The sequence below is a fragment of the Urtica dioica genome, chromosome 3 (genome assembly GCF_054948205.1).
Source record: "Urtica dioica subsp. dioica isolate 48M chromosome 3, U.dioica_male_clone48M_v1_H2, whole genome shotgun sequence".
Classification (NCBI taxonomy): domain Eukaryota; kingdom Viridiplantae; phylum Streptophyta; class Magnoliopsida; order Rosales; family Urticaceae; genus Urtica; species Urtica dioica.
Window position 1 is genome coordinate 13,410,927 of NC_142758.1, and position 9,128 is coordinate 13,420,054.

Below are 9,128 nucleotides of genomic sequence, written 5' to 3' on the forward strand. Positions count from 1 at the left end.
GTGGGATCCGTGACGCTGTCTTTTGAAGACCGCACTTTGAACTTGAATAATGTTTATTTTGTTCCTACCTTTGGGAAGAACTTAATATCCGTTGCTCGTCTTCATGAGCAAGATTATTGTTTAAAGTTCATTAAGAATGGAATTCGTATTTCGTTTCCTGATAATTCTTTTGTCACTGATGCATGTATGAAGAATGCTCTTTTTTACATCTATCCCACTAAACGTTCTCTGTTAGACACCGAAATAGATAATGATCTAATTAGGGAGCCAAAGAGGATCAAACTTTCTGAATCCTCCGATCTAACAAAATCAACATACCTATGGCACTTAAGACTTGGTCATATCAGTCTAGATAGGATTAAGAGACTTGTGAGAGACGGTCCATTCCAAGCATCTGCAATAGGTTCACTACCTACTTGTGAATCCTGCGTAGAAGGAAAAATGACTAAGCGACCTTTCTCCGATAAGGGTCGAAGAGCCACTGAGTTGCTGGAACTAGTACATTCTGATGTATGTGGTCCGCTCAGCCAACAGGCACGTGGAGGATACGAATACTTCGTTACTTTCACCGATGATTACTCACGATATGGGTTTGTCTATTTGCTCAAACACAAATCTGAGACCTTTAACGTATTTAAGGTCTTTAGGGCTTTAGTGGAAAAGCAAACTGGCAAAGTGATCAAAACCCTTCGATCTGATCGAGGTGGTGAGTACATGTCTGGAGAGTTCGATGACTTTCTTAAAGAAGAAGGTATCGCTTCTCAGCTTACCGCACCTGGCTCGCCTCAACAAAACGGAGTGTCGGAGAGAAGAAACCGAACTCTTATGGAGATGGTTAGATCGATGATGAGTTACTCATCACTCCCGCTTTCCTTTTGGGGATATGCCCTCGAAACAGCCGCTTACATTCTGAACCAAGTTCCGTCTAAAACGGTTCCTGGTACTCCTTATGAAAGATGGACTGGCCGTAAAGTAAGTTTCGGCCACATCCGAATTTGGGGTTGCCCTGCACATGTGCTAAGGCAAAAGACTAGCAAGTTGGCTAGTAGGTCAGAATTGTGCCTGTTTGTAGGATATCCGAAGGAAACCAAAGGTTTTACTTTCTATAGTCCCGAGGACGATAAGACTTTTGTTAGCACAAATGCTCGTTTCCTCGAGGAGGACTTTATGAAAGATGCAAAACCTAGAAGCAAAATTGTGCTTGAAGAAAAGTTGGGTGAGGAAGCTTCTACCTCATCTGTAAGAACTGTTCTTACCCCAACTGAAACACAACCTAACTCATCAGAATCTCGTCAAGTAGTACTTAGACGTAGTGGGAGGGCTACTAAAAAGCCTGACAGGTACATGTCTTATGGAGACTCTCTTGTAGCCGTCTCCGACATGGATGACCCTGTTTCCTATAGCCAAGCGATCGCTTGTTCTGAATCAAACCTTTGGCTTGACGCCATGAAAGTTGAAATGCACTCGATGTATGTCAACAAAGTCTGGAAACTTGTAGACCTTCCTGAAGGGATTAAACCCGTAGGGTGTAAGTGGATATACAAGAAGAAAAGGGGTCCTGATGGGAACGTCGAGACGTTCAAAGCACGACTTGTGGCGAAGGGTTACACCCAACAAGAAGGGATTGACTATGAAGAAACCTTCTCGCCAGTCGCGATGCTTAAATCCATCCGCATACTCCTATCCATAGCTGCAGCTCTCAACTATGAGATCTGGCAAATGGATGTCAAGACAGCCTTTCTGAATGGCAATCTTGACGAGCGCATTTACATGGCTCAACCAGACGGTTTCGTGGATAAAGGTCAAGAGACCAAGGTTTGTGAGTTGCTTAAATCCATTTATGGACTAAAGCAAGCATCTAGGTCATGGAATATTAGATTCGATGAAACTGTAAAGAGCTTTGGCTTTGAACAGTCAATAGATGAGCCTTGTGTTTACAAGTTAATACACGAAGGCAAAGTTGTGTTTCTGGTACTATATGTCGATGATATACTACTCATTGGTAATGACGTGGGTAAGTTATGTGAGGTTAAAGTCTGGCTGGCAAAGCAATTCGATATGAAGGATCTAGGAGAAGCCGCATACATTCTGGGAATCCAAATCTTTCGAGATAGGAAAAACCGGACCCTGTCACTCTCTCAAGAATCTTATATTGATAAGGTGATGGATCGCTTCTCGATGCAAGACTGCAAGAGGGGTCAAACACCCTTTAGGCATGGAGTTTCACTCTCTAAGGACCAGTCTCCCAAGACTGCACAAGAGATTGAAAACATGAGGAAAATTCCTTACACCTCTGCCGTAGGAAGCCTCATGTATGCTATGCTTTGCACAAGACCTGATATATGTTTCGCCGTTGGCGTAGTTAGTCGTTTCCAATCCAACCCTGGACCCGAGCACTGGATTCCTGTTAAGCATGTTCTTAAGTATCTTCGAAGAACTAGGAACTTGATGCTTACATACTCAGGTACTAACCTGACTATGACGGGATATACCGACTCCGATTTTCAAGCGGATAAGGATTCTAGGAAATCCACTTCGGGATCTGTGTTCATCCTTAATGGTGGAGCTGTTGTGTGGAGGAGTATTAAGCAATCTTGCATTGCTGACTCCACGATGGAAGTAGAATATGTGGCTGCTTGTGAAGCATCCAAAGAGGCTGTATGGCTTAGAAAATTCGTTAAGTATTTGGAAATTGTTCCAAACGTCGACGAGCCCATGACCCTTTATTGTGATAATAGTGGGGCTGTCGCTAACTCAAAGGAACCTCGAAGCCATAAGCGCTCTAAGCATATTGAGAGGAAATACCATTTGATTCGAGAGATCGCGCAACGCGGAGACGTGGAGGTGAAGTAGATCTCTGGCAGATCCATTCACCAAGGCCCTAGCGAACATGGTCTTCGACCAACTTCGAGAGGGATTAGGCATGTAGGACTACTCACATCTTCTTTGAGTCAAGTGGGAGTTTGTTGTCATTGGTGCCCACAAGAAGAGTAGTAGTGTCTATTTATGTACATTTGATGTCATATAGTCTTACGAAGACTCTTGCTTGTAATTGCTTATTCATTAATAAAAAGTTGAAACGTTCATTCAATCTTCCTTGTCTGAAGCTTTATGATAAAATCTTAGTCTTTTAGTCCATAAACAAACTTAACAACTTACGAAGAGACAAATGTAGATTTGCATGAACAAACTCTTCGTAGTTTGCTTAAAACGATATATTCGCAATCTTAGGGTCAAAGGACTATTGACCTCAGTATGATTGTTAGAAGAATCTATTATGTCTGGTTATGAGGCATTGAGAGTTGGAGACTCTATAGTTCTTCTAGTATCTTCCGAAGGTACTGAATTGACCAGTGCACTTCTAGAGACAATATAAGAACAAACCATTTAACCTCTTATGTCTCGAAGTCACTATGTATGAATTGCATCATGCTTACCTTAATCCTGAAATGAGACATCCCATTTCACACCTTAGTATTCTCATTTGAGAAAGTCAAAGTTCGGACTCACTATGTGATTCCGAACAAGGCCTATTGGTGAAGTACTAAGTTGTGAGTCTGTCATGAGTAACTTTGTGAAGTTCTCATAGATATGGAATTCATGTACAAGATTGCTGAAATGCAATGTATGTCACCTCATGCTTTGTTCCTTGGAGTGTGAATAAATGAACTGGCCAGTGTCCAAATTGAGTCCTGACTCTTTTGGATGAAACAATGTGACTTGTTAGCTCCTCGTCAATACATTGTTTCTAACTTATTCACAAGCGACAAAGGAGTTGAGGAAATAACAGCTAGAAGGGTAAAATGGTAATTTAGTAAATCCCGACTAGCTGATGACATTCATGAAGGGTAAACATATATAATATTCAGTGGATCCGCTCATTACAATTAGGTGAATTCTTGAGTAGAAAATAAATTCATTTGAACCGAGAGATTTTCAGTGTCAGCTCTTTAGTGGAGTCAGTTGGCATTAAGCTAAACTTGGAAAAAGTTTGTGAACTTTTGAGTCCAAGTGTTTAGCTCAAGCTTTGTTCATTTGGATCCATGAGGTCACTGTCACAAATCATATCGAGTAGGAATAGTTAAACTAGAAGCTAAGTCAAAACAAGAACGAGACAAGTTTTACGAAAATTGTCAAAAGGGTAAATTTGTCTTTTTGGACATAGCATGAAACGAATGTCAATAAATTTTTTTTGACATGGTCATATGATGGCCTAGATCACTTGGCCATGATGTGTTCATTGGGCCTTGTGGATTAATTTAATTTCATAGAATTTTACTTGAAAATTCTCAATGGGCTTTTCTTATGTTGTCATGAACAAGTAAAGAAAAATCTAGAAAGGCTTTCTGGAAGCCCTTTGGCCGTCCAACCCAAGAGAATGGGAGACTAATTTCGTGCAGCCCCATAGAGAAAAAGAGAGTTTATTTTGTGCATTGATGTATGAAGATACTTGCCAAAAGAAAAAGAGGAAACAAATTTCCTTTAGAAGGAAAGTGCATTTTCGGCCAACTAAGAGAGAAAGCAAATGAGGAAACAAATCCAAAGGCTTCTAGAAGCTCATTTGGACGTGCAAGGGGTATGAGGAAACTACCTTTTGAAGGTAATCCTCCTACTATAAATACCCCACCTCATTCCTCTCATTTGATTCATTCCACATAAGTTAGAGATTGAGAGACTCTCTCTCTAGACCTTGTGGCCGATTTCTCCTCTCTCTCTCTAGTTATTTTTGTTTTTGTTTTGGCACCTAGGTCCTCATTTGACCTAGTGGTTTTAGCTCTTCGACTTTGAGACTTGTTCTCGAGTCGTCGTGTTTAAAAGTGCCCACTCACTAATTCATTTATTCTCGAGTGATTCATGTGATAAAAACTTTCGTGGTTGCTCGAGTTGGCGAGGAAAGAAAGAGAGACGTGCTGCGAGGGGAGACGAGCGTTGCGAACTTTCCAAAAGCTTCTTCAAAGTTCAAGCTTCAAGAAAGGTTAGTAAACTTCTAGCTCATATTAGTTTTTAATTATATGTACTTGCTCTTTGTCTAGGTTAGTAAAAACTGTTTTTACTTGTAAAGAAATTTTTTAAAATTCTGCCGCTTCCCGAAGCGTTTAATCTTTTTCTTAAACCCTAGATCAATTCCAACAGGTCGGCCATGGAAGCGAAGGCCGGCCCTGGGTCGGTCATGGAGGAGAAGGCCGGCCCTGGGTCGGCCATGGAGGTGAAGGCCGGCCCTGGGTCGACCATGGAGGCGAAGGCCGGCCCTGGGTCGGCCATGGAGGCGAAGGCCGGCGCTGGGTCGGCCATGGAGGTGAAGGCCAGCCCTGGGTCGGCCATGGAGGCGAAGGCCAGCCCTGGGTCGGCCATGGAGGCAAAGGCCGGCTCTGGGTCGACCATGAAGGCGAAGGCCGGCTCTGGGCCGGCCATTGGTCGGGCCATTGGCCGGGCACCAGCCCTGGGCCGGCCATTGCGGCCGAGCGCCGGCCCTGTGCTGTCCATTGGCCGGCGCCGGCCCTGGTCCGGCCATTGGCCGAGTGACGGCCCAGGGTCGGCTGACCTTGGGCTGGCCGGTGGACGGGAATCGACCGGACGGGATTTGGCCGGCCGGGAGGTGCTGTGCGGTCCTCGGCCGGCCGGGAGAAGGTCACCGGCTAACCGGCCGGGAATCGTCGCTACGGTTCCGCCTATGTTGGTCCGAATTGGCTAGCAACACCTCGCTTCCTCGCGGTTCTTTGAACCGTGGCGCGTTTTGACTCTTTTGCCCCTGTCGGTCGTTGACGGGCGAACAACATTAGCCCCCTGAGTTTCTGGTCGAGCGTAGGTCAAGTGGAAACTCAAGAATCACATCGACACGAGGATATCAGACGATCACTCTCGGGTTCGCGAGTGCGTCGCAGAGCGGCTCTAGCGCATCACGAGGGACAGCTTTTGTTCGTCGTGAGGGATGACTTTCGTGCGTCGCGAGGGTCGGCCTTGGTGCATCGCGAGGGACGGCCTTTGTGCGTCGCGAGGGATGACTTTTGTGCGTCACGAGGGACGGCTTTTGTGCGTCGCGAGGGACGGCCTTTGTGCGTCACGAGAGACGGCTTTTTACGTGTCTTATGTTCCCGACATACTATCGTAGTCGATTCGCACGATTTTTGTCGGTGCGTGTCTTATTTTCTCGACTTACCAATGAAGGCGTAATCGATTTGCACGTCTTGGGGGTGCGTGGCTTATTTTCTCGACCTACCGATGAGGGCTTGATCGATTAGCACGGGTTTCTCGTGCGTGGCTTATTTTCTCGACCTACCAATAAAGGCGTGATCGATTTGCACGGCTTGGGCCTCAGGGAGCCTCGGTGTCACATTTGTGTGATCAGGTTTTCCATGGACACTGGCTAGACCAGTTACATCCGGCGGGCGCAGGACTTTGAAACCTATATGTGACTCGCAGCCTATCGGCGCACGAGCTGGGCGGCGAGCGTGATGTCACATTTGTGTGACCAGGTTTTCCGCGGACGCTGGCTAGACCAGTTACGTCCGGCGTAAGCAGGCCTTTGAAACCAATTTGTGACTCGCTGCCTATCGGCGCACGAGCTGGGCGGCGAGCGCGGTGCCACATTGGTGTGGCCAGGTTTCCTGTGGACGCTGGCTAGACCAGGTACATTCGGCGGACGCAAGCCTTTGAAACCCATTTGTGACTCGCTGCCTATCGGCGCACGAGCTGGGCGGCAAGCGCGGTGCCACATTGGTGTGGCCAGGTTTCCCGTGGACGCTGGCTAGACCAGGTACGTCCGGCGGACGCAAGCCTTTGAAACCCATTTGTGACTCGCTGCCTATCGGCGCACGAGCTGGGCGGCGAGCGCGGTGCCATATTGGTGCGGCCAGGTTTTGCGTGGACTGGCTAGACCAGGTACGTCCGGCGGACGCAAGCCTTTGAAACCCATTTGTGACTCGCTCCCTATCGGCGCACGAGTTGGGCGGCGAGCGCGGTGCCACATTGGTGTGGCCAGACTATCTTATAAGCATGGCACCCTCTGGCGATTGTCACATTATAGGCGGGGTTAGGTGCAAACTTGACCCCCCGACGAGTGTGGCACCTTAGTGCGTTGGTTGCATTTTCGGGTTGGGTCTCTTGGGTCGAATCTCGTGCCTTTGTGAGTGCGGCGCCACGTTGCGCGTTTCACGTTTGAGGACTCAGGTGGCCCATCCTTACTCGGTACTCGACTCGAGGAGTGAACTTGACTTCAGGAGAAATGTAGGGTCGGCACGAGGAGTAGCTTGTCGACTCATGAACTTGGTACTCGACTCGAGGAGTGAACTCAACTCGAGGAGAAATGTAGAGTCGGCACGAGGAGTAGCTAGTCGACTCATGGACTCGGTACTCGACTCGAGGAGTGAACTCAACTCGAGGAGAAATGTAGAGTCGGCACGAGGAGTAGCTAGTCGACTCGTGGACTCGGTACTCGACACGAGGAGTGAACTCAACTCGAGGAGAAATGTAGAGTCGTCACGGGGAGTAGCTAGTCGACTCGTGGACTCGGTACTCGACTCGAGGAGTGAACTCAACTCGAGGAGAAATGTAGAGTCGGCACGGGGAGTAGCTAGTCGACTCGTGGACTCGGTACTCGACTCGAGGAGTGAACTCAACTCGAGGAGAAATGTAGAGTCGGCACAGGGAGTAGCTTGTCAACTCGTGGATTCGGTACTCGACTCGAGGAGTAAACTCAACTTGAGGAGTCATGTGAAGAGTCGGTACGAGGAGTATTAGTCGACTCGTGGACTGGGAACTCAACTCGAGGAATGAACTCATCACGAGGAGTTGCATGAAGAGTCGGCACGAGGAGTAGTTAGTCGACTCGTGGACTCGAACTCAACTCGAGCAATGAACTCATCTCGAGAGGCTTGCGCGAAGAGTCGGCATAAGGACCATTAGTCGACTCGCGGACTCGGAACTCAACTCGAGAAATGAACTCATCTCGAGGAGTCATGTGAAGAGTCGACACGAGGACTATCAGTCGGCTCGCGGACTCGGAACTCAACTCAAGGAGTGAACTCAACTCGACGAGTGAACTCAAGTTGAGGAGTCATGTGAAGAGTCGGCACGAAGAGTATTAGTCGACTCGTGGACTCGAAACTCAACTCGAGGAATGAACTCATCTCGAGGAGTTGCGTGAAGAGTCGGGACGAGGAGTAGTTAGTCGACTCGTGGACTCGAACTCAACTCGAGGAATGAACTCATCTCGAGAGGCTTGCGCGAAGAGTCAGCACGAGGACCATTAGTCGACTCGCGGACTCGGAACTCAACTCGAGAATGAACTCATCTCAAGGAGTCATGTGAAGAGTCGACACGAGGACTATCAGTCGACTCGTGGACTCGAACTCAACTCGAGGAATGAACTCAACTCGAGGAGAAATCTAGAGTTGGCACGAGGAACAGCTTGTCGACTCGTGGACTCGGTACTCGACTCGAGGAGTGAACTCAACTCGAGGAGAAATGTAGAGTCGGCACGAGGAGTAGCTAGTTGACTCATGGACTTGGTACTCGACTCGAGGAGTGAACTCAACTCGAGGAGAAATGTAGAGTCGACACAAGGAGTAGCTAGCCAACTCGTGGACTCGGTACTCGACTCGAGGAGTGAACTCAACTCGAGGAGAAATGTAGAGTCGGCATGAGGAGTAGATAGTCGACTCGTGGACTCAGTACTCGACTCAAGGAGTGAACTCAACTCGAGGAGAAATGTAGAGTCGGCACGAGGAGTAGCTAGTCGACTCGTGGACTCGGTACTCGACTCGAGTAGTGAACTCATCTCGAGGAGAAATGTGTAAATCGTCTCTCTTTGGGACCTCCGGCCTAACCATTGGCCCCTTGAGACTTTGTTATACATTTATTTTTTTTTTGTTTTTGAGTTGTTTTGATCAATTATTGCTCCCTGTTAGCCCCCCGAGTTTCTTGCGTTTGTGAGACGAAGACCAAGAAACTCTCGTGTTGGAGGTGTACAATAATGTGTGTTGACATGTGTAGAATAAGTTTTTATTGCGGTAAGGAGGTCGTTTCAGGTTTCCATGGAACATGGCCTTCTTTGGAAAAAGAAAATTACATAATTGAAATGAAGCGATTACAAAGTCGAGTGAGTTCGGGCGTGAGTTTGAGGGCGGAAG